General features: G+C 37.8%; 1 pseudogene; it reads left to right on the forward strand.

Moving 5' to 3' along the window:
• Window positions 1–23144: 23144 nt before the first annotated feature.
• LOC122898253 lies at window positions 23145–23240 on the forward strand (annotated as a pseudogene).
• The last annotated feature ends 516 nt before the right edge of the window (window positions 23241–23756 follow it).

A 23756-nucleotide genomic window follows, 5' to 3' on the forward strand; every position in this document is an offset into this window, starting at 1 on the left:
GGGCTATGGAACAATATTTGAAGGAGAGGATTCTAAGCCAAGGTCATGGAATCTCTGGGATTTCAAGTTCCTGGAACAAACCTTCTAATCCTATGAGGCATTTTGCTACTCCTTTCTTATGATATACTTTAGGTTTTGGAAATCTTTGTGGGTAGGGTAAGCATGCTAAATCCTCATTTATCCTCTCTTATCATGTGAACTTCCAGGGATGGAGCGGAGCAATTGGGAGGAAACAGGAAGATATGTAACAGCAACCCCCCCCCACTGCACACACACACCTCTTGCTTTCCAACTAAATGACATTCTAGAAAAGGCAAAACTACGAAGGCAATAAAATGATTAGTGTTCAGGGGCTAGGGAAATGATGAGATAAACAGGTATAGTGCAGAACATTCTTAGGGCAATGAAAATATTCTATATCATACTATAAAGATAGATATATCATCATATATTTGTCAAAATCCATAGAATATGCAAAAGGCAAGAGTGAACCCTAGGTGAACCATAGACACTGAGTGATTATGATGTATCAATATAAGTTCATCAATTGCAATAAATGTCATACTTTGGTGGGGGGTGTTGAGAGTGGAAGAGGCTATGCTTGTGTGGAGGCAAAGGTTATATGGGAAATCTCTGACTTTCTTTTCAATTTTACTATGAATCCAAATCTGTTCTAAAAAATCAAGTTATATAAAGAAGGCATGGGAGTGTATGACCCCACTAAATGCAGCATAATTGATTACACAGTGTAGAAGACCTCTCTTCCCAGACTGCCCAATACCTAACACAGAACCTTGTGCAGGGTTGACACATAGTACAGAAGTCCCACCTTAACTGCAGGAAATGCATTCTAAGACCCTCAGTGTGTGCCTGAAATCACGGCTAATACCAACCCTATACATACTATGTTTTTCCCAAACATACATATCTATGATAAAGTTTAATTTATAAATTAGGTACAATAAGAGGTTAACAACAGTAACTAGTAATAAAATAGAAAAATTATAACAATTTACTAAAATAGAATTTATGTGAATGTGGTCTCTCCCTCTGCCCCCGCCAAAATATCCTATTGTACTATACTCACCTTTGGTCTTTTTGAAATGATAGAAGATGATAAAATGCCTACATGAGGAGATCTAATGAGGTGAATGACACAGGCATTCCAATATGGAGTTAGATAGCTACTGACCTTCTGCCAATGTCAGAAGGAGGATCATCTGCTTCTGGTCTGAAGTTGAAACCAAGGAAAGGGAAATTGCAGAGAAGGTGAGATTACCGTCAATTTTTGTTGAATTGAACTGAAATGGATTGGAGAGATAAGGAAGTGCAGAGGGGGAAAAAATGCTTTCTTCAGGACATTTGCCACCCAGCATCCTTTCCCACTTTCTAATGACCATCTAGTTTCAGTTTGGGCAATTAACTTATCCCACCATGTGCAGTTTTGGAGGGACAGTAAGTTCAGGGATCAGCCATGGGATCAGATTTTCTTTCTTCTCACCCCAACACTTCCAGGGATAAAGGGGGTCTGTCAACTGGACACTCTTTAAACCAAGAATACAAAGAATAATTGCACATCACCAGTGGCCACAGTTGAAGCAGGTGTTGTGCTTCCTGATTTCTGGCCTTACAGACATGTTTAATTCCTACTTATTCACAAACCCAACTGTGCATCCTCTGTCAATTCTGCGTCTCCTTCCAGTAATTCCTTTTTATTACCCAGCACCAGCTTCCGTTGCTTGCACCCAAGGAACCTGAACCACTTCCTGCCCTTGAAAGGTAGTGGCAATGACACAGTAAGCACTTTGAGGGCTTAAACTGGGTAACGGGATGACTTCCAAAGGAGGGAGTTCAAGGGTGAAAAATCTTGGAATTGGAGAGATATTTCCAGGCAGGAAATGGAGAGTAGTGAAAGTTGACCCTAATATTTTTAGACTTCATGGGTATTTCAAGCCACAAAGAGTTTTCAGTCATTTGAACTTTCACCCAGGTGGATTGAGAAAACCGGCTGCATGTTTCTCCTAAATGGATCAACAGTGCAAACTATTTTAAGACCTAACATATGAGTATGAATAATTTTCACATGCTTTTCACTTCACTGAGAGAACAACCAACACGGCTCGTCAGGCAGTTGGTATCACTGCTCAACCTCACGCACGTGCCGCTGGGCAAGTGAGTCAGTCTTCTCCAAGTTCTGCTTCCTGCTGAATGGGAGAGCCAAGGTTCTGAGTCAGCCCTGTTCAGAGCCAAGAGTTTCTGATTCAGGATTATTTTCTGCCTTACCACACAAGGTTCACGATGTCCAATCTCTTTTCTTGAGGGCCAATGCCCAAATACCTAGAAGTCATAGTGAAAATTGCTTCATTAAATATGTTCATTTTCAGAAATCATTGATCTTTACTGCTCTCTTCGAAAATAAAAACAAAAATAAGTAGAAAGAAATAAAAATCAATGAAGAAAACTGCAAAATGATAAGGGGTACAATATAACATGCTAATGCTAAATGCCAACTTCGTGGTTCAATACCCGATTTATTATGATGAAAGCACCAGACAGAAGACAGGCATCAGATGAAATGAGGACTGAATAAATGTGCCGCTGCATAAAAACTATTTATGAATTTCCGGGCTGTTTGTCACTGAATAAAAGCTATAATCATTTGATAGATACACATTTTGTTAGTGCTACTTCAAACTGATACTTTATCAAATTGCTACAATCCTTTCAGGTGTGGGAATCATAGAGCATCTTTGATGGAAATCGACTTAATGCACTGGCTGAAAGTCTGGCAAAAATAACAGAGCAACAGCCCATTACTGAAGGGCTGTGGTATAAAAAACCTGTAATTCATTTCAGTTGAAAAGAATCTCTAAGGTCACAGAGTCCAACCCCCCAACCCAGGGCTGACGCTTGCCAGTTAGAACACACTCATCAGATAATTTGCAATGGTGTCGTATCACATACTAATGGTATGGTAATTCTCCTAGCATTTCAAAGACTGGGAATCTGATCCAAGGGCAGGAATAGGTTAGTAGAGTTTATTCAGCTTATGTATGAATCCTCTCACTACCCTCTTCCGAATGGGAATATGTCATCATAGTTCAGTTTCCTGAGATCACAAAGACAGGACAGTATCTTCTTCGATTTCAAACAGAATCATTTATGGATAAAAGAAGTTTCCTCTGTAAAATAAAACAGCTTTTCAAATAGCTGCTCACCACAGTTAGTAATAATTTATGCTTGGTGAACAGGAAAATATGCTGAATTTATTCATTTTACCATGCACTGCCTTTTGAAAGGGCAAGCTGATAAAGACAAGAAGTGGGACTGGGTCAGTTATTGGTATTTGCAAATCTGATATAAAAGATTTTTGTAATTCCTCTTGCTCTCAAGAAGAGAAGAAAATTAACTCTGAAAATAGCAGAACAGAAAATTCCTACTGTTGCTAAAGCCATGGTATCCAGCATTTTACCACAGAGATGATTTCAGAAGCTGGTTTTGTCTTTTGTCCTCAGATATAAGTTTTTGCTCCGTTTTTGAGCCTTATTTAAAAAAAAAAAAAAAAGTGTGCTGCAACAAGCACTCTCTGGCTATGAACCTAGAATCTGACCCAGTTTCTCTGGCATTGACCTACACTGTCACATTTTCGTGAACACCTCTGAGAGCTGGACAGCAGTTTACGCTTCTCCTCTGCCAACCAGCTCCTTTGCTTTAACAAGAGCTTATTTTCAATCCTAATTACTTCTGAAGTAAAACGTGATTTTCTTACATGCTTTCAGGAGACATTTTAGAGAGTTTGCGTTGTCAAACTTCCAAGAGGTAGGTTTTTATGCCTGGGTGGTCTTCTCATGCTCTCTCAAGTACAGAGCTATTGAAACTCCTTACCTTTATATAATTGTTCAGAGGACATCTGCGGCTTTCCGCTTCATGTGGCAGTCAGGGCATTAGGTACATCTTGAAATTTAGGAAATTAGCCTAAGTTAAAGCATGGATAACTGGAAGTCTGAACGTACATGCTATTCTCTCTCTCTCTTTTTTTTCCCCAACAGGTCTGATAATAAAGTCTCTATCATAGGGGCACCTGGGTGGCTCAGTGGGTTAAGGCCTCTGCCTTCCGCTCAGGTCATGATCCCAGGGTCCTGGGATGGAGTCCTGCATCAGACTCTCTGCTCAGTGGGAAGCCTGCTTCTTCCTCTCTCTCTCTGTCTGCATCTCTGCCCACTTGTGATCTCTGTCAAATAAATAAATAAAATCTTTTAAAAAAATCTTTATCATAAATTTAAAAAATACAGCATGAAGTTTGGGGTATTTTGAAGAAGGAAAAGAGAGCTCAGAATTTAGCAATTTTATTTTATAGACCTGATATACTGTTTTTTTAAGCACATCATAAAATTCTAACTGAAAACCATTACATAATATAATGATACTGTCTCACTTACAAAAATTGTAATAATCATGAAAATACTATATTTTTTAGACAAAAACTTTTCTGAACCCCCTTCTTTTCCCATTTAAGTCTGAAAGAGTACAGTCAATGCCACCCACTGAGAATTCTTGGTGGTAGCTGGGCACAAACCTCATATTTCAAAATAACTACACTCTGACATGCCACAACCACATCCTGGAATATCAGAGGCCAAGGAAATCCAATGATGAAAGTTTTTTTTGATCTCACTGGAATCTACCGGTCAGGGGGGAGGCAGGGTGTGGAGACTGCTTTGCTCTAGCTACTGATGCCCAAGCTACTGACCCCCTGATTTTGGCATCTTTGACCTTTCCTTCCCTCAGATTACATCTCCAAATACTGTTGCTATACCCTGTGAGGCTGTGTGGAGAGCCAGCCAATCCATCTGTGAACAACCCAACACAAAGACACACTCCAGAAAGTCTTCTTCTCCAGAGGCTTAGTCCCTCTTCTCACATTTGGAAACGGTTACAAAATAGAATTAGACATCATTATGTGGTAGTTGTGAAGCCTGAAGGCAGTGTGTGAAGCTCAATCAAATAACATTTTCCAAAGTACTATCAATTCAAGGGTTTCCATATTCTCCCAAGATTCCTTGCATCACTACCAAAGGGTTAAAGATTTAGAATCTTTTGTTTTTGTGTGACTGGTTGTTTATCATTAGATGGTAACCAGTCTTTGTCCTTGCCCCTCCATAAGTCACAAAACTCTCACTGTAAAACCTCCTTAGACTATTATCTCGACTTTACTCTGAGGGATTTAGGTAGCAACTTGGCCTATCCAAGTACATGGCAGGTACCCAGCTCACCCATTAGATGGAGGTCACATATTAACAGAGGGCTCTTCCATCTCCATGGATTTTCATTCACTAGGAAACATCATGGTAAGCCAGAAGGTCTGGGCTTTGGGTCAGATATATTTAGACTTAAATTCCAGCTCTATTAACTGTGCATCCTTGAGTAAGTTGCTCTCATCTTTGAGTCTGTTTCCTAAATTATAAAAGACTATTATGAAGAAGCAGTGCAAAACAAGCGCTAAACACTGTGTGGGGCACATAATAAGCACCCAAAAGATGTTAGCTATTATTACTGTAATTTCCTTCATAGGGACACTGGGCAGAATTAAATTATATAGCATCTATGGAAGACCCGGCCCATTAGTAGGAGCTCAACAAACATTAGTTTCTTTCCCCATGAGGAAAACTGGTTCCTTTTCGAATCTGCTTGGGCTATGGGTGATCTGAATCCAAGGTGTTTCTCTACCACCATCTAATAATAAACACTCTTCTCTCTTCCCTTCGAGAATGGTGTGAATATCTTTTTGCTATGTGGGGTAGCCCCCTCCCCACTATTGTCTAGTTCTAATAGGTCTTCTGCACCTGACCATCTGAGCTTCTATTTTCCTAACACTGACATGATTTTACCAATTTTTATAATCCAGTTTCTAGGTGGGCTATAAATCCTGCCTTCACCCCACCCACTCCTATTTCCTTCTCTGCTGCTCTGTGTTCTTCCAGCCATTCCCGAGGTGCTCTCACCCAAGCACATTTTACAACAACCCACCAAACACGTTTGTGGTCAGATCAATTTTGTCTTAGTCAAACGGGTACATTTACAACACAGAAATAGGGGAGGACTGGTGTGTTTTATTACAAAGAATTAAAGTTAATTTCCCACAAATCTGATTGACTGCGCAGCCAAAACAAATATGTTGAGTAATTTCTTCTTTCACTAACTAGTGCTTTTGTCTGAATTTTCCAGACCATAGCTTCACAGGGCAAAGCCTCAAATGGTATATGTTCAACCCAGCACTTGTATCCTGTTTGGGATATGATTTTGAGAGAAGACATCTTAGAGAATAAATTCTTAGGGAATTTATGTATAAATACATAAATATCAGACAGATAGGTAAACACAGATAATTACCCAGATTTCAAAAACATTGCAAAAAATAACAATAACAATAATAATATAATGACTGTAATTTTCTAAGCATCTTCAGAACATAAACGTAATTCTGGGAGAAAATAGATGTATTTGTTTTCCTCTTGCCTTATGGCTGAAAAGAGCAAGCCATGCATGATTTTTATGACCTGGCTAGTGATGTGTCCCTTCAGGGAGCTATTAACTCCATCCTTGTAGATGGTGCCTGATCCCGTCAAAATTAGAAATTGCTTAAAACAAAAAGAAAAGCATTTCATTCCTAAATAGGCCATTAGTGATATTGGATAGTTTGTTATGCTGTAATGTAATATTGAAATTCCTAGAGGCAACTGATTTTCAGTAATGAATTAAAAACAAACAAACAAACCTTAGTATTTGAGGAATGAGTGGAAAGAACCCTGGACAGCTATTTTATAGGTTATGTGTCAGCAGTTGACCTTTTGAAAATAAAATCATTAACCTTCCCAAGACAACTAAATGCAAATGAGCCAAGTCCAATTGTGTAATAGGTAGGAAAACATATGGATAGAAAACTAACATCTATTTGGATTTCAAACACAGGAGAAATACATATAAAACAAAATGTCAGAATAACCTTCATTCTCAAAAGAAAGTAAGTGGACCAAAAATAGCAAAGGACAATTTTGATACTTAAAAATTATAAGCACTCATGCATAGGGTAATGGGAACAGACACATACAACATGGTTTTTACCTTGAGTGTGTGTCTGGCTACCCTGACCCTATCTCAATGCATGGCCAATGTAATATTTAAAACATTTACCCAGGGATGCAGAATTCCAAGAGTAATGCAAGTAAGCAAAATAGCAACATTCCTTATCCTATGATTAGAGAGAGACTTATTTACTGGCTGCATGTTACAATAGATTAAAAAAAAAAAAAGATACCATTGTTTTCATGCCTGTACCTATCTTCACGCATAATGTAAATACCTGTTTGAAGGACAGCAACTTCATCAGTTAAGGTACTGGAGTGATTCATGACCAGTTCTAATTATAAATACAATACTATATGTACTTAAAGGTTTTCAAACAGTATTTCCCATTTCTTACCATTTGTATCCAAAACCTCCAGTAATTTCCTTTTCCTGAACATAGTATCTGAGTTACAAAAATGTGGAGAAAGTCACTAGTCTAGTGAATGTATCTTTCCATACACACTTAATTTCCTTTCTAAAGTTACTGTAATTTATTTCAGGAACTGAGCCCTTTTTCCTGGAATCCTTCTTGTTCTCAAGACAGACATGTTCTCCAAGGACAGCCTGATATTTCTCCTGGCTAAACGCTGGGGACATTATTAAAGTTATGGTACAGTAAGTTACTATTTCACCAAAGGTTAAAAAAATTAAAAAAAAGAAAGAACACATGTGGAGGGGTGGTACAGTGGGAGGGTGTTAATCACATTCAAGCTAAATTGTTGTTAAATTCGTAGAACCTCAGAAATTTTACATCAATGTAGATGATTTCAACAAATAGACAAATCAAAGCCTTTCTTAATCCCTTGCCTGACTGATGGGTTTTTTCCATTAAAACTGCCCATTCCATCCCAAATATGGATAATATATAATTCAAAGTCGAAATCCGGTCCCTTGAGTTTCCTGAGATTGGATAAATGTCTCAAAACATCAGCAAACAGGCCTTAAAGGGAGGTGACAATCTATAAACCATCCTGAAGCCTTGTCAATAGGAGGAGGGAAACAGGATGAGACTGTAAATCAAGCAACCTTTTCATGACCTCAACCCTCCCCCAACCTCTGAAAAATAATAAGGACTGTTCCTCGGGTCTTTGTTTGAGGAAGCTGAGAGTAAGAATTGAGAGCTTCTGCATTTCCACAGAGACTCAGGGTAACCACAACACCTTCCATTGAAAATTGCTTTATATTTAGTGACCTGAGTTCAAACATGAAATTTTGCCACATTCAAGAGCTCAGAAATAATTCACACTACCACTACCCCAAGCAAGACAACCAATCGGGACTGGTGGACCCATGTGAGTCGGGGTGGAGGGGTGTACAGATCACAGAAGGACATATTTCAAAGTGGTAGGCAGACTAGGAAACAGGAACTTCTGAAAGCTTTTTAGGGACCCTGAGATTTTAGTCACCTACGAAGATGAGAAAACAACTCCAGATTCAGAATTAGTGAACCAGGTTTCTGATCGGCTCTGCTATTAATTCTGTGACCTTGGTTATGTTTCTTAATCTCTCTGGGCCTCAGCTTCCTCATCTACAAAGTGGGTGAAACAATTTCTAAGTTACTGTCATCTCTCCAAAGTCTATAGTTTTGTGACTGTCACTCACTCCTCAGAGATACAAGAAACTGCTGTTTAATACAACTGCTGTTAACTGTAATCATACCACTGGAGGAAGAAAGAAAACAAATTGAGTTTTCTCAGTCTAGCTAATGACACTCGGCAGCTCAGCAGTGAGGCAGTCAGTGAGAGGCAATGGAACAAATCAACATCCTTAGGCTAATTACGTGTGGAAGACCTCTGCACATCACCATGGTGACCAAAGGAAGAGGAACCCCAATAAAGGTCAAAGACTGGAAAAGTGAGTATGGCATTAGGAAGAGATAAAATCTACCACAGCAGCCTGTAACTTGATCACAAGGCCCAGTGCAATGAGACCCTAATTATTTTCTAAATCAGTGTGTCAAAGTAGGCGCAAACACCACCTGCTTCCGAATCACCTAGTTACAAATGCAAATTCTTTGAACTCACCCAGCCCAACTGAATCTCTGGGGGGGAAAAAAACTAGAAAATCTGCATTTCTCAGAAGTTCCTAGGTGTTTATTTTGCACAGTAAAAGCCCAGCAAGTACACGCAGAGAGTGCGCAGAATACCTCTGGAGGTCGAGGAACCGGGGCTGCCTCCAAGGAGGTCTGCAGTACAGGTTAAAAGAGAAACTTCTTTTTCACCATAAACTTGTTAATGTTGTTTACATTTTTATCATGAGCAAGAATTAAATAAATAAATATTTCTAATCCTAAACATTTTTAGAAGTGCAAACTAAATTTTGGTGCACTTTCCAGGAGTTGGAAAAATGAATACTCTCGAAAGTTGAAAGATAAATAACAACCATACTTTGGAATTTTTCTTTTTTTTTTTAATTATACGTGGATATGTTAGGAAAAACATAGCCTTAGTTTTGTACTTTATCAAATGAAGGATGGCAAGGAAGACTATCAGGAAGGATACTTATAAAGATGCCTCCCCTCAGTTCATCTTCTATCCACGTGGTAGCCTGAAATTAGTACCTTGTTACTCACTACAGTATTTTTGTTTCCTGGATGATTAGCAGTTCTTATTAGAAAAACCTCATAGGCAGAGACCATATCTTATGCTCCTTCAAATTTCTCATTCTTCTTTTCATACCACACCAAATACAACACTTGCTCAGTAAAATTCTTACAAAATGTTTTCTGTAACACATAACACCTCTCCTCTTGCAAGAAAACTCTGAAATTCAATTAAATTAAATATCTTTCTACCTGGAAAATGGGCCTTAAGTTGTGAGGTCCAGCAGTTGTTAAAGAGGATGCCTAAAAAGAAAAAGAGATGAAGAGATCAGGCCCAGGGGCTGAGGACCATTTTCACATGCCCAGGACTAAAGAAGTCTGCTTAAGAAAACTCAAGGACTAAGAGGCCCACAACTGTGAGCTATAACTGGAGACAGAGGTCTTCTGCCAAAGCAACTGTTTTAAATTAGGCACCATGAAGGTACTTGGGTGGCTCAGTTGGTTAAATATCTGCCTTCAGCTTAGGTCATGATCTCAAGGTCCTGGGATCAAGTCCCCCAGTGGGCTCCCTGCTTGGCAGGGAGTCTGCTTCTCCCCCCATCCCTCCCTTCTGCTTGTGCTCTCTCACACACACACTCTCTCTTTCCCTCTCTCAAGTAAATAAATAAAATCTTTTAAAAAATAAATCAATTAGGCACCATGAGCTTAGGTGAAATTCTTAAGAAAATGTCCCATCCCATTATCCGAGCCATCCAAAATTGTGCTGTGCCTACCCATGAGATGGGGACAGATGAGCAATCCCTGGTATAAGGGTGAGAAATGCACCACCAAGTCTTGTTAAGTACCTATTAGTGAGGTCAGCTTTCTTCACCCCTGTCCAAGACAGATGGAGACTGAGCTGGAAGCACCTTGGGACATTCGCCAATTACCGGATGGGAAGCACGAATTGCTTCAGTGGTTCAAACAGTAATCAGATGACTGCTTGGCAGTGGGCAGCAGACAACCCTTTGATGGAATTTGGGCATCTAGGCCATTGGACAAAACAGTGTTGCCCTAGAAAAGCAGCAGAGCAACCTTGGAAGCTAAGTACTCCAAATTCAGAATTCTCCTTCTATAGTGCAGAGTTCTGAGCGGTCTCTGAAGAACAGGTGCCCATTCAAGGACCACTTTCCCAGTGCTCTTGATGCTAAAAACAATAGAATTCCACTGGAAATGATGTGCATCACTTCCAGACCCAGGTTTTTCAGCAGTTACTCCCCCTCCGCTTCCTTCCCCATTCCACTGGCTGGATGCAGCTGTCAATCCCTACGTGTCAACAGAGCCACAGGATGGAAGAAGCTTGGCCTAGAATCATTTCATGAAGGAAGCATCCACCAACAAAGAACTACTGCTTTGGACTACTATCTTAGCAGGAAATACACTATTGTGTTTGAGAGATTATACACCGTGGGATCCATTTTTAATAGAATCTGGCAAGCATTACCCTGACTCATATATCTGACTAGGCCAAAGGTAAATGTCATTCCTGGACTTCAGAGACAGTATCTAGACCTGAATAAGGATCAGTCCAAGGGGGCAGGAGCCTGCAGCTGCCGTACTTTGACTTGGTGTTTACAAGGGACAGACGGCTCTTGTGATAAGCATTACCTGGCTTGAATGGGAAGTATTCCTTTCTGGATTCTCTTCTCTCCAAGACACACCAAAGGATAACTCCAAAGGAGATATAACCCCCCCCTGTTGTTTTCCCCATCATGTTCCAAGACCTCGAACACCATCTAGCTGCAAAACATTTTAAGAATTGATGAATTTCCTTTTCTAAAGAGCAGCCCCATAAAAGAACAAGGCCAGGGAACCCAGCCACAGCCCAGAGCAGACCCTACAAATTCCCCTGAGGATGCTGACTGACGTGTGTTTACATGCAATAAGGGATCCTAGAAGATTCTGAGAGGGGCTTGCAGTTTACACACGTGCGCGCACACACACGTACATGAAAATATTTGCCCTTTGAATTCCAGACTCAGGTTATATCCGTCAGGGACAAAGCCCCACACTGGCTCCCACAGTGGATAAAAAATAAATACGACACCATCTGTGACCTCCAGGAGCTGACAGACTATAACTCCAACCCAAGTGTTACAGAAGAGAAGGATGCAGAATATGCTCTAAGAACAAACAGAATGTACCATAAGGATAAAAGGAATAATTCCACATGGAACAACCAGGACTTTTTCTTGGGACAGATAAAATGAATGCTGTGTGTTTAGGGGAAAAATCACCCAGGGGGCAGGCATAAAGAATAGCTTAAGTACAGGCCCGGAGATACGAGGGAACAAGAAGTTTATTTACACTGGATCCTCTTGCTTACAAAAGCATTTGGTGCCATAATCTCAAGACAAATGAGTAATGCAATCTCAGTTACTAAGTTTCTTAGATTTTCCTTTTGAAAAAGAAATTAAAATGCAATTTTTAAGGAATAAACCTAACGCTAAGAATTCTCTGGGATATCAAGTACATAAAGAGAGGGGCATAGTGTGGGGCAGAAAAAACAGAGGAGAGTCCAAGATTGTGTAACACAGGATTCCAGTGAAAGCTAAAACATTGAGTAAGGAGATAGAAGTGAAGGCTAGAAAATTCAAATTGCTTTTGGATAAATGACCTATGGAACAGGGTGGGGCCATTACTCAGGAATGCCAGACAACCAGGAAGCGTTCAATAAATGCTTGCTGAATGAATGGCCCCTACATCATGCATATGCTTTGTCATGATAACCTGTGCCAGGAATACTGTTTAAAATTCATTGGTTCTGTTGCCCTAATTTAGTGATTCATCCTCTGTCTTTTCCACCCACATGCAGTCAGATCACAGAAATTTCTTGACTAACCTAGGAAAAAAGTTATACAGATATATGCATATATACATAAATGTACATATATATAATATATATGATTTATGTAAGAAATACAATGTATGACTCCTATCAGAAAACATATGAGTTGTACAATGTATTTCTTGCATAAATTTTATATGTGTGTGTGTGTGTGTTTTGTTTTTAGTATTTAAAGGACTTTCCAAGTGGGGAGTCCCTTAAAACTAAGAACTGCCCTCCATTCAAGCTCCAGTTCTGTCTTGCTTTCTTACTCACAGAAAGAATGGGGAAGGCTCATCAATCTAGATAGCTACAGATCTTTTCAGCAAGGACAATTTAAAAGTGTCTAACATAGTGAGAATTATGAAATCATTCTCCACGTGTACATCTTTAAAGGTCTATATGCATAAATTAGTTTCCCATAGTGCTGCAGTGCTCTAATTATTTTTTAATTTATACAAATACATGCAATTAAAGTGTAATTACAATGCAATTAAAGTGCCAGTATAATTAAAATGCAGAAAGAAGAAAATTTATAAATGTGTTCATGAATCCCCTTGATTTCTTCTTAGGTTCAATTAATGCCACTTGTGTTTTAAAGATTGTGAAAAATCTCCATTTCGACTAGAAAGACTATCCCATCAATCCATGTACCTTAGACTGTGAAGTCTAGTCTGGATTCACAGGGTTTATCTTTGTAATAATGTTGGACATAGGGAGATGGAGAGGAGAAGGGAGTTGAGAGAAATTGGAAGGGGAGGTGAGCCATGAGAGACTATGGACTCTGAAAAACAACCTGAGGGTTTTCAAGGGGTGCGGGGTGGGAGGTTGGGGAGCCAGGTGGTGGGTATTATGGAGGGCACGGATTGCATGGAGCACTGGGTGTGGTGCATAAACAATGAATTCTGTTACGCTGAAAAGAAATTTAAAGAAAAAATTTAAAAAATAATATTGGACAGAACAGGCCAAATGAGCATCTTATAAAAGATAAAGCCAAAAGACGGGGGAAGAAATAAGGTTGTCTACTAGAAGAACGAAGAATGCATGTAAAATACATTTTTTCAGGACTTCTTAAATGTTGACCAGATAATATTTACATATTTCTCTAACTAGAGCTACGACCCTCTTTACTCTTTAATTTCTCTGTAGATAAAGACATTCAGTTAATAAGGACTGATCTAAGGTACCATCAGTACACAACAGACGTTTTTAGGAAATTGAAGAGGAGTTCTGCCAGGACTCCCCTTTTTATCCTTTTATAGATAAAAGCTTTCATTGGAAGAGGAGAATAAAAAGCAGCAAGCAGTCCAGTGACACTCTAGAAATTCAAACTTAAAAGGCTAGACTTGATTATATTATTTTCCATACAACAAACATTTACTGAGTACGTTCAGATGTATAATACAGGTCCCAGTCCTCTAGGTAGCCATGATTTTGGAGGAGAGAATAGTTATGTAAGAAGCTCATCACTATGCAACGGGATAAATGTTATCGGGGTCATGTGCGCTGTGGGCACAGAAAAATTAATAATAAAGGGCTCTCCAGGAAGGCGAAAATGTTTGTGCTGGGTCTAGATTAAACAGTGCCTCTCATCCCTAGGGGCCTTACTGTCTCAGTGACTGGGGCACCGCTGGCATTTAGTGGGTAGAGGTCAGGAAAGTTAAGCATCCTCACCCAGGGTCAGCTCTCTGTACCAAGAATTATCTGGCTCCCAACATGATTTTCAAATTTCAAATGTCATACCAGGCATTTAGGACCTAAAAAACCTGTTTAAAACTATCTGAGCCTTACACTAAGTCAAGTTCTACATATAAACTACAAAGGATATGTTCTGTTTTCTTTTGTTTTTGTCACCATTCATTTATCCAGGAACATTTTTTTTCCAGGAATGCAAACACTTTGTAAAATAAAAAAGAATTACATTTTGTTTTGCTCAGAACTTTACATTCTTATATAAACATATCAAGGTATATTTATTCTTCAATCTTTTGACATAAGGCAAAAATTTTTTTCTTCAGTTTATGTCTCTTGATAGGAGGCATGCATTGTATTTCTTACATAAATATCAAAATATGTCCACAATTTCCAGTTTCAGCTTCTTGTACTTGAGGGGGAACAGGGCAATTTCTAATGACTATGAGCCCCAACTTCCTCTGATTTTTTAGAATGGTCTCTGCACACTTGTGAGAGTTGCTCCATGAAATGAAAGACTGCACTTTGCACAACTCCAGGTCTTCTGCCATTTGGTAGCCCCAGTGCATACCTAACAGTGGAATTGCTAAGACATACAGTCTGCATTTTTTTTTTTAAGATTTTATTTTTTTCTTTGAGAGAGAGTGAGCAAGAGAGAGAGGGCGCATGAGCATGGGGAGAGGCAGAGGGAGAAGCAGACTCCTTGCTCAGCAGGGAGTCCAAAGCGGGGCTGGATCTGACCTAACCAACCGAGATACCCAGGTGCCCAGAGTCTTGTGTTTCCAGTTTCAATTGATAATACCAAATAGTTCTTCAAAGCAGCTGTCCCACCACTAGTATGGTCCCACCAGCAATATTTTCACAATCTCACTCTCACTTGGAGTTATTAGACTTCTTAATTTTTGCTAATCCTATTAATATTATAATGGTACGTCATTGTTTTAAGTTTCTCATCTATTTAGAGATTGGATATTACTTACATGTTTATTGGCCAGTCAGGTTTCACCGTCTGTGAATTACACATTACAGTAACCACCCTCCACCACTACCCGTGTATCCTTAGTTTCATTTTCAATGGTTTCAGTTACCCATGGTCAACTGCCATCCCAAAGCAGATGATCTTCCTTCTGACATAACAACATAAGGTCAGTCATAGCCAAATGCTGTCATAATGCCTATGTCATTCACTTCACTCCATCTCATTATGTAGGCATTTTATCACCTCAGATCATCACAAGAAGAAGAAGGCTGAGTTCAGTATAGTAAGATATTGAGAGAGAGAGACTATATTCACATAACTTTTTTTACAGTACATAATTGCAATTGTTCTATTTTACTACTGTTATTGTTTAGTATGCCTAATTTATAAATTAAACTTTATCATAGGTATGTCTGTACACAGAAAATAGTATACTGTCCCTTAGAGTATTTCTTGCAATTACAAATAACATATTTTTTAAATTCAATTTTGATATTATTGATAAACCAAGTAGTATTATTTGCCCTATTGATTAATGCTAACCATTTGTTAAGTCTTGTATTTTCTCTATAGACACTGCAATGCCAACTTTTTCTTTTTTCTTTTTTTTTTTTTTAAATTTGACAGAGAGAGAAAACATAAACATGGGGAGCAGCAGACAGAGCAGGCAGAGGGAGAAGCAGGCTCCCTGTTGAGCAAGGATCCTGATGTGGGGCTCTATCCCAGGACGCTGGGATCATGACCTGAGCCAAAGGCAGACGCTTAACCAACTGAGCCACTCAGGTGCCCCTGTGCTAACTAGACTTCTAATACAAAGCCAAAAATGAACAAGAATAGAGAATATATTTGTCTTTTTCTTACCTAGAATACTTCTAAGTATGATATTCATACATACTTTTGTTACTTTTATTTAAGAAATGTTGTTCTAGTTAGCTAAAAATTTTATCATGAGTGCTGACAGTTGCCCAGAATTTTTTGTAAATTTTGAGGTATTACATGGTTGTTCTCCCTTAATATTAAAGTTTTTATATATTGAATATTGTTACATTTGGTTATTGTTTATATTTGGTTATTGTTGTATATTTTATAGTCATCTCTGTTCATAAATGAGCATAACCTAAAGTTTCCTATTCACATACATTCTTTTCTCAATTTTGCTGTCAAAACTCTACCAGTCTCAAAAAATGAGTTGGGGATCTTTCCCTCTTTTATGTAATACATACAAGTCTTGAACTTATCTATTTTTCTAGTGAAATGTTCTTTCTTTTTATGTAACAATGCTCTTGATTTTTCTTATTTATTTGTTTGTTTGTTTTGAGAGAGAGCGTGTGTGAGTACAGCGTAGGACAGGGAGAGAGAATCTTAAGCAGCCTCCATGACCAACTTGGAGACTATCTTGCGGCTTGATCTCATGAACCTGAGATCATGACCCGAGCTAAAATCAAGAGTCAGATGCTTAAACAACTGAGTCACCCAGGTGCCCCAAAATGCTCTTAATTCCTAGTAACTAAGGAATAATATTCTTAATTCTTAAAGAGTATTTGTTACTAACATATTTATATTAATTTTCCTCTACGTTACCCTGGCCTAAAATATATTTTGTAGCCTTTAATTTTAGCCCTCATGTGTCAAGTTTTAGGTGAGTCTCTTAAATATTACAGAGCTAAATTTTTAAAGATCTAATCCAAGATTCTCTGCTTTTAGCTACCAAATTAGTTCATTCATATTTGTTGTAATACTTAAATATTTCCATTTATTTCTATTCTAGTATCTTGAAATTTCTATTAAGCAAGCTTTTGATGTATTTCTTTTCTTCTTTTCTTTTTTTTTACTTTCCTAACTTCTGTTATATTGGTTGTTTCATTCTTTATACACTTTGGAAGCTATACCATCTATTCCTATTTTTAATGATTATTCATATTTTAATGTATATTGGGCTTATCAATTATAAAATTAATCAATATACCTTCACTCCTTCTAAATAGAGAATCTTAGAATATTTTAACTCTGAGGTCTCCTTCAATCTTACATGTTATTTTTGCCCAGTTTTTAAATTCCACCTTGCTTTTAAACTTCTTCAAATTCCACCTTGCTTCTAAATTCTCCCTCCCTCCCTCCATTTATTGTCAACATCATTGTTATAGTTTTATATAATACTTCTTTAGATTTATTCATATTTTACCAATTTATTCAATCATCATTGCTTTTTGTTTCCCACTCTTTCCTTTGGGCTAAATTTCCTTTTTACCAAAATTTACCCTTTGTAAGTTCTTAGAGTGAGGCTCTGTGATTGCTAGATTCACCCCTTCTTGTTTTTCTAAAAATGTCTTAATTGTGTCCTCACTCTAGAATGATAACTAAACCTGGTAATTCTAGATAATTATTTACTTTCGGCATTTTTAATATATCATTCTACAGACTGCAGACTTCATTTGTTATGTCATATTAAAAATTCAGCTGTTTGATCAATCTGGGAAATAAACACAATCGATGGGTTTTTTGTAAAAAAAAAAAAAATTAAACTGTTTGTTTAATGGTCATTCCTTTTGTAACCAGACTTTTTTCTCTGGTAGCTTATAAAATCTCCATGTTTTCTTTGTTAGAATTAAGTTTCACTACAATATATGGCTGTGAATTTATTTGCATTTATTCTGTCTTGTATTCATTATACTTCTGACTCCTTATTCATGTTCTTATATCAACTTTTAAAATTCTCAGCCATTATATCCTTATGCATTGCCTTTTTACTGTTTTCCCTTTTCTTTATGGAACTCTTATTAGAACTATGCTGGACCTTCTCACTTTATCTTCAATATTTAAAATTCTTTTGGGGCACCTGGGTGGCTCAGTGGGTTAGGCCGCTGCCTTCGGCTCAGGTCATGATCTCAGGGTCCTGGGATCGAGTCCCACATCAGGCTCTCTGCTCAGCAGGGAGCCTGCTTCCTCCTCTGTCTCTGCCTGCCTCTCTGCCTACTTGTGATCTCTCTCTGTCAAATAAATAAATAAAATCTTTAAAAATAAATAAATAAATAAATAAATAAAATTCTTTTATATTTTTATTTGAATTTTTATTTGAAATCTTTATTTTTTTAAATATCTTTCATTTGAAATTTCTTGCCTAGCTAGTGTAGCTAACTCTATGTTGTTTACATTCAACTTCTCAGACATTGTATTTGAAAATGACAAGATGTGATGCTTTTTTCAGTACTATAGATTTATGGTATACTTTTTTTTTTTCAATTTATTTATTTTCAGAAAAACAGTATTCATTATTTTTTCACCACACCCAGTGCTCCATGCAATCCGTGCCCTCTATAATACCCACCACCTGGTACCCCAACCTCCCACCCCCCTGCCACTTCAAACCTCTCAGATTGTTTTTCAGACTCCATAGTCTCTCATGGTTCACCTCCCCTTCCAATTTACCCAAATTCCCTACTCCTCTCTAACACCCCTTGTCCTCCATGATATTTGTTATGCTCCACAAATAAGTGAAACCATATGATAATTGACTCTCTCTGCTTGACTTATTTCACTCAGCATAATCTCTTCCAGTCCCATCCATGTTGCTACAAAAGTTAGGTATTCATCCTTTCTGATGGAGGCATAATACTCCATAGTGTATATGGACCACATCTTCCTTATCCATTCATCCGTTGAAGGGCATCTTGGTTCTTTCCATAGTTTGGCGACCGTGGCCATTGCTGCTATAAACATTGGGGTACAGATGGTCCTTCTTTTCACGACATCTGTGTCTTTGGGGTAAATACCCACTAGTGAAATTGCAGGGTCATAGGGAAGCTCTATTTTTAATTTCTTGAGGAATCTCCACACTGTTCTCCAAAGAGGCTGCACCAACTTGCATTCCCACCAACAGTGTAAGAGGGTTCCCCTTTCTCCACATCCTCTCCAACACATGCTGTTTCCTGTTTTGTTAATTTTGGCCATTCTAACTGGTGTAAGGTGATATCTCAATGTGGTTTTAATTTGAATCTCCCTGAGGGCTAATGATGATGAGCATTTTTTCATGTGTCTGATAGCCATTTGTATGTCTTGATTGGAGAAGTGTCTGTTCATATCTTCTGCCCATTTTTTGATGTGTTTGCCTGTTTCGTGTGTGTTGAATTTGAGGAGTTCATTATAGATCCTGGATATGGTATACTTTAGAAATGAATCCTGTATACCCACTGAGGAAAAATCAATTGCTTAAACATTGCATTGTACAAAAATCTGTCAAGTACCCACATGAAACAACTGGGATACTTTCTCAAAAACTTCTCCAAACAGTATTCTAATAAGATAAGATATACCACTCAGAGCTTCAATCTCTTCTCTAAATTGTGGAGCTAGGTTGGATAAAGCACTGGTCAAACTCTCCACTGCCATTGTCTTTATCAATTAAAGACAGTAGTCCCAGTCATGGTACAACCCATGTGAGCATGAATTGCTATAGCTTTTTCAATGCTGCTGGACTGCACGAGTTGGAAGGTAACTGTCTCCTCATCAGCTAACATATATCTTTTGGTGTCCATATCCCAAGGTCTATAGGACTAAGCTTAAAAACCTTAATAACATATTCTATTTGAAATTATCATACCATACTTAAAAACCTTAATAACATATTGTATTTGAAATTATCATACCATATGAGGAACATGAAAAGGGGAGAAGGCAGAAGTTGCTGCTTGGGAGTTCACTAGCCAACACACCTGTATTGGCAAACAATTTACATAAACTGCACTGCGCTAAGAATTCCCTTTACAACTCACATATTAGGTTTCTTTTTTTTTCTTTTTTCTTTTTTTTTTCTTTTGCAATGACTATAGTAGTCATTATTAATAGTTCTATTTTTTTTATTTGCAAACATGTCTACCAATATTGGCAAATACACTCTTCCATACCGTCTTACTTTCTATAATTTTAATGCTTACTTTTACATTTTTAATTATCTTAAATGTGCCTACTTTATCACTTCCATTGCTTTCTATTATCGAAAAGCTTTGGAAATCCATTCTTCTATTTACTGTGCCAGGTGGCTCTCATTCATGGCATGGTATTTCCTCACCTGTTTTACAGTCCTGGATTGTGACTTTATCTTCAGCAAGTTCTACTGAAATCTTTTGCCACAGGGGTGAATGTATGATCCTCAAAAGTGGTTTTCCATTTGCTACTGTAAAATATCCCAGGGACATCTGCCCACAGCAATTTTTTATTGAATTTCTTGGCTTGAGGGTGTCCATAACATGTGGATATTATAATTTCAAACCTTGAGTTTCAGGTTCTCAGAAGAGATTTTCCTGTTTTTCCCTCACCCCTGCCTTCTACCCGCTCAACACACACACAGATAAGCCTTCTCATTATCTCCCTATGTTGGTGTGTGATGTTTTTCAGTTCACCTTACAACAAAGAGGGTGCAGACTTTCAAAATCCTGGCTTTATACAAGGGTTTTATTTCAGACTCTCTGCCTATATAAGACCAGCCTCATTTCCTCTCTATTGTAGGCATTAAAACTCTCCTGCCTCAACCTTCAGGGAAGACTTAGCATCAGCTCAGACTCATACTTCTTTGATTTACAGTTTCTTCTTTATCCCTGGGACCTGTAGGTTTCCATTTTCTCATAAGCGCAGTTATATATTTCTAAGAATTTTTATTGCATTTTATCCAGCATGTATAGAAGCTATTAGAAAGAGAATTTTCCGTTTTATCTGCCAGCTTGCTGGAACCAGAAATTCTCAATTTTATCTTTTAACAGGCACTTCTCTTTTTTGCACTAATGTTATAATGTTATAATGCTTTATATTCAGTTTAATTATATGATTATAATAATAAATTTAACTGAAACAAACAGACCTGTTTGTTTCACATACACAATAATTCAATTCTTTGTGAATATACAACTCTGACTGGTAGAAGCAGAAGTATTTAGGGCATACTAGAAAGTGTCCTGCAAGCCAGGTGTGTTTTGAAGTCTATAAACATCAATTTAGTGTGTTTCACAGAAAGAACAGGGAATATTATAAGTCTGATAAGGGGGTTAAATGGAAAATAATAAAGCATCCATCCTAACTTTTAGGAATGGAGCAGAGGAACTGGTGAGAAATGAATCTAGAAAAATTTGTTAGTTTCATGTCTTGAAAACATGAGTCATTCTGAGGAACTTGGCCTTAATCCTTAGGAAATGGTGGAGGAGGGCACTTCAATATACAGAACTGTGGGTTTTGAATGAGAAAACATACAGGAAACAATCTGCATAAAGTTTTGCACAAATGTAAGACATTTTTTTCTTATTTCAGTATCTATAAAAGCTTCAAAAATCCTCTAGAAGTTAATGAAGCAGTATAAGTATTCTGATATTTAAATGGCTATAAATTCTTAAGCTACTTCCAAGTCTTTGCAGATGCTCTCCTATGGAACACTGGCTCTACTCATTCAGCCTGTGGCCCCTCAGTAATTTTCTCCACCACCCAGTGAACCTCAGTTACATCCTCTACAAAGAGATCTCTCAGCACTTAGTGATAGGGGAAGAGAGAACCCCTCTTCCAAATGTGTTCATTTTCTGTGTACCCTACCTCAACCCAAGAGCTACTAGCTGCTATCTATATTTGCCATTCTGGTTTTCTTTAGAGCTGTTTTTACCCCTTACTAATTATGACTCATTGATAGTTAATATTTCTTTAATTAAGATTTTTCTATCTGAATAACTGTGTTGTTTCCATCTCTAAACTGGACCCTGACTGGTAACACACACTGAAATTTGAGAACCAATATCCTAGAACACAGAATTATCCCAGAATTTAGAGTAATTTTCACCAAAAGTAGGTGAACAGTTCTAATGACTATATAAATGTTACTTGGAGCACCTGGGTGGCTCACTTGGTTAAGCATCCAACTCTTGATTTTAGTTCAGGTCATGATCATTGGATTAAGCCCCAGAGCAGACTGTGCACTTAGCATGAAGTCTGCTTATCCCTCTTACTTTGTTCCTCCCCTCCACTTGTACTCACTCTCTCTCTCTCTCTCTTTCTCAAATAAACAAACAAAATCCTAAACAAATAAATAAATGACTATCCCTAAAAGATTGAGGGTCATCCCAATGTTTATAGCAGCAATGGCCACGGTCGCCAAACTATGGCAAGAACCAAGATGCCCTTCAACGGACAAATGGATAAGGAAGATGTGGTCCATATACACTATGGAGTATTATGCCTCCATCAGAAAGGATGGAACACCCAATTTTTGTAGCAACATGAACGGGACTGGAAGAGATTATGCTGAGTGAAATAAGTCAAGCAGAGAGAGTCAATTATCATATGGTTTCACTTATTTGTGGAGCATAACAAATATCATGGAGGACAAGGGGTGTTAGAGAGGAGAAGGGAGTTGGGGTAAATTGGAAGGGGAGGTGAATCATGAGAGGCTATGGACTCTGTAAAACAATCTGAGAGGTTTGAAGTGGCGGGGGGGTGGGAGGTTGGGGTACCAGGTGGTGGGTATTATAGAGGGCACGGATTGCATGGAGCACTGGGTGTGGTGAAAAATATAATGAATACTGTTTTTCTGAAAATAAATAAATAAATTAAAAAAAAAAAAAAAAAAAAAGATTGAGGGTCATAAGGACCTGAAACTTAGAGTCTCAAATAACTATTTATTCAGGAAAATTCTCATATACAGTGTACTTCTACAGCCATGTATGTAATCTGTACATGTGTACTGATACTCTTCTGACCATAAGGCCTATAAAACACTAATTAAAATTTTTTAATCCCAAGTAAATAATTTAAGGTAAGATTAATAATCAGTGGAACTAAAAGATAATATTTATAATTACACTTAAAAGTTGTTTGCAATATGCCAAAATTCTATTTGAGTCATGAAATGAGTACAAAAGTCAAGAAAAGAAAATATATTTTTAACAGGACATTCCAAAAGGAATATCCTTGTGCTCACTTCAGCAGCACATAAACTAAAATTGGAATGATACAGGGCATGGCCCCTGAGCAAAGATATGCAAATCTGTGAAGCACTGCATATTTCTCTTTTGACAAAGGTGGTAAATTCAGACAATCTCATGATCTAATAAACCTTATTTTTTTAATAAAGAATATCCTTTTTCTAAAAGAAATACAAGATTTCACACATAACATATTATAGCCATTACTGTAGTGAGATAAACATTGCTAACAGCAAGAAATCCGACCTTAATTTACTTATTGAATTAAAATAAAAACACCTATTCAATCAAAGTGACCTGTCAGTGCTGTAGTTTCCACTGCTTCAGTGAAACATTTCTTTTAAAAAATTAGGCTGTTGAAATGTAAGGTCCAGAAAAGAAAGTGATGATTGCACATCAAAACTGTAGGTCACAAAGTTTCAAAACTTTAGTTTTCCTTTCCAAGCAAACTTCAATTATATGAATCTAAATTTTCAAAAGGCCTCTTATCAATCCCTGCTCCCCAAAAGTGGGTCAATGTAAAAATCGTTGTTGATCCAGAACCTTGAAAGATTTTAGATTCGGGGTACGTTCTTAACATCAGATTCATCAAAACACAAA

Source organism: Neovison vison, chromosome 1, assembly GCF_020171115.1.
Source record: "Neovison vison isolate M4711 chromosome 1, ASM_NN_V1, whole genome shotgun sequence".
Taxonomy (NCBI): Eukaryota; Metazoa; Chordata; class Mammalia; order Carnivora; family Mustelidae; genus Neogale; species Neogale vison.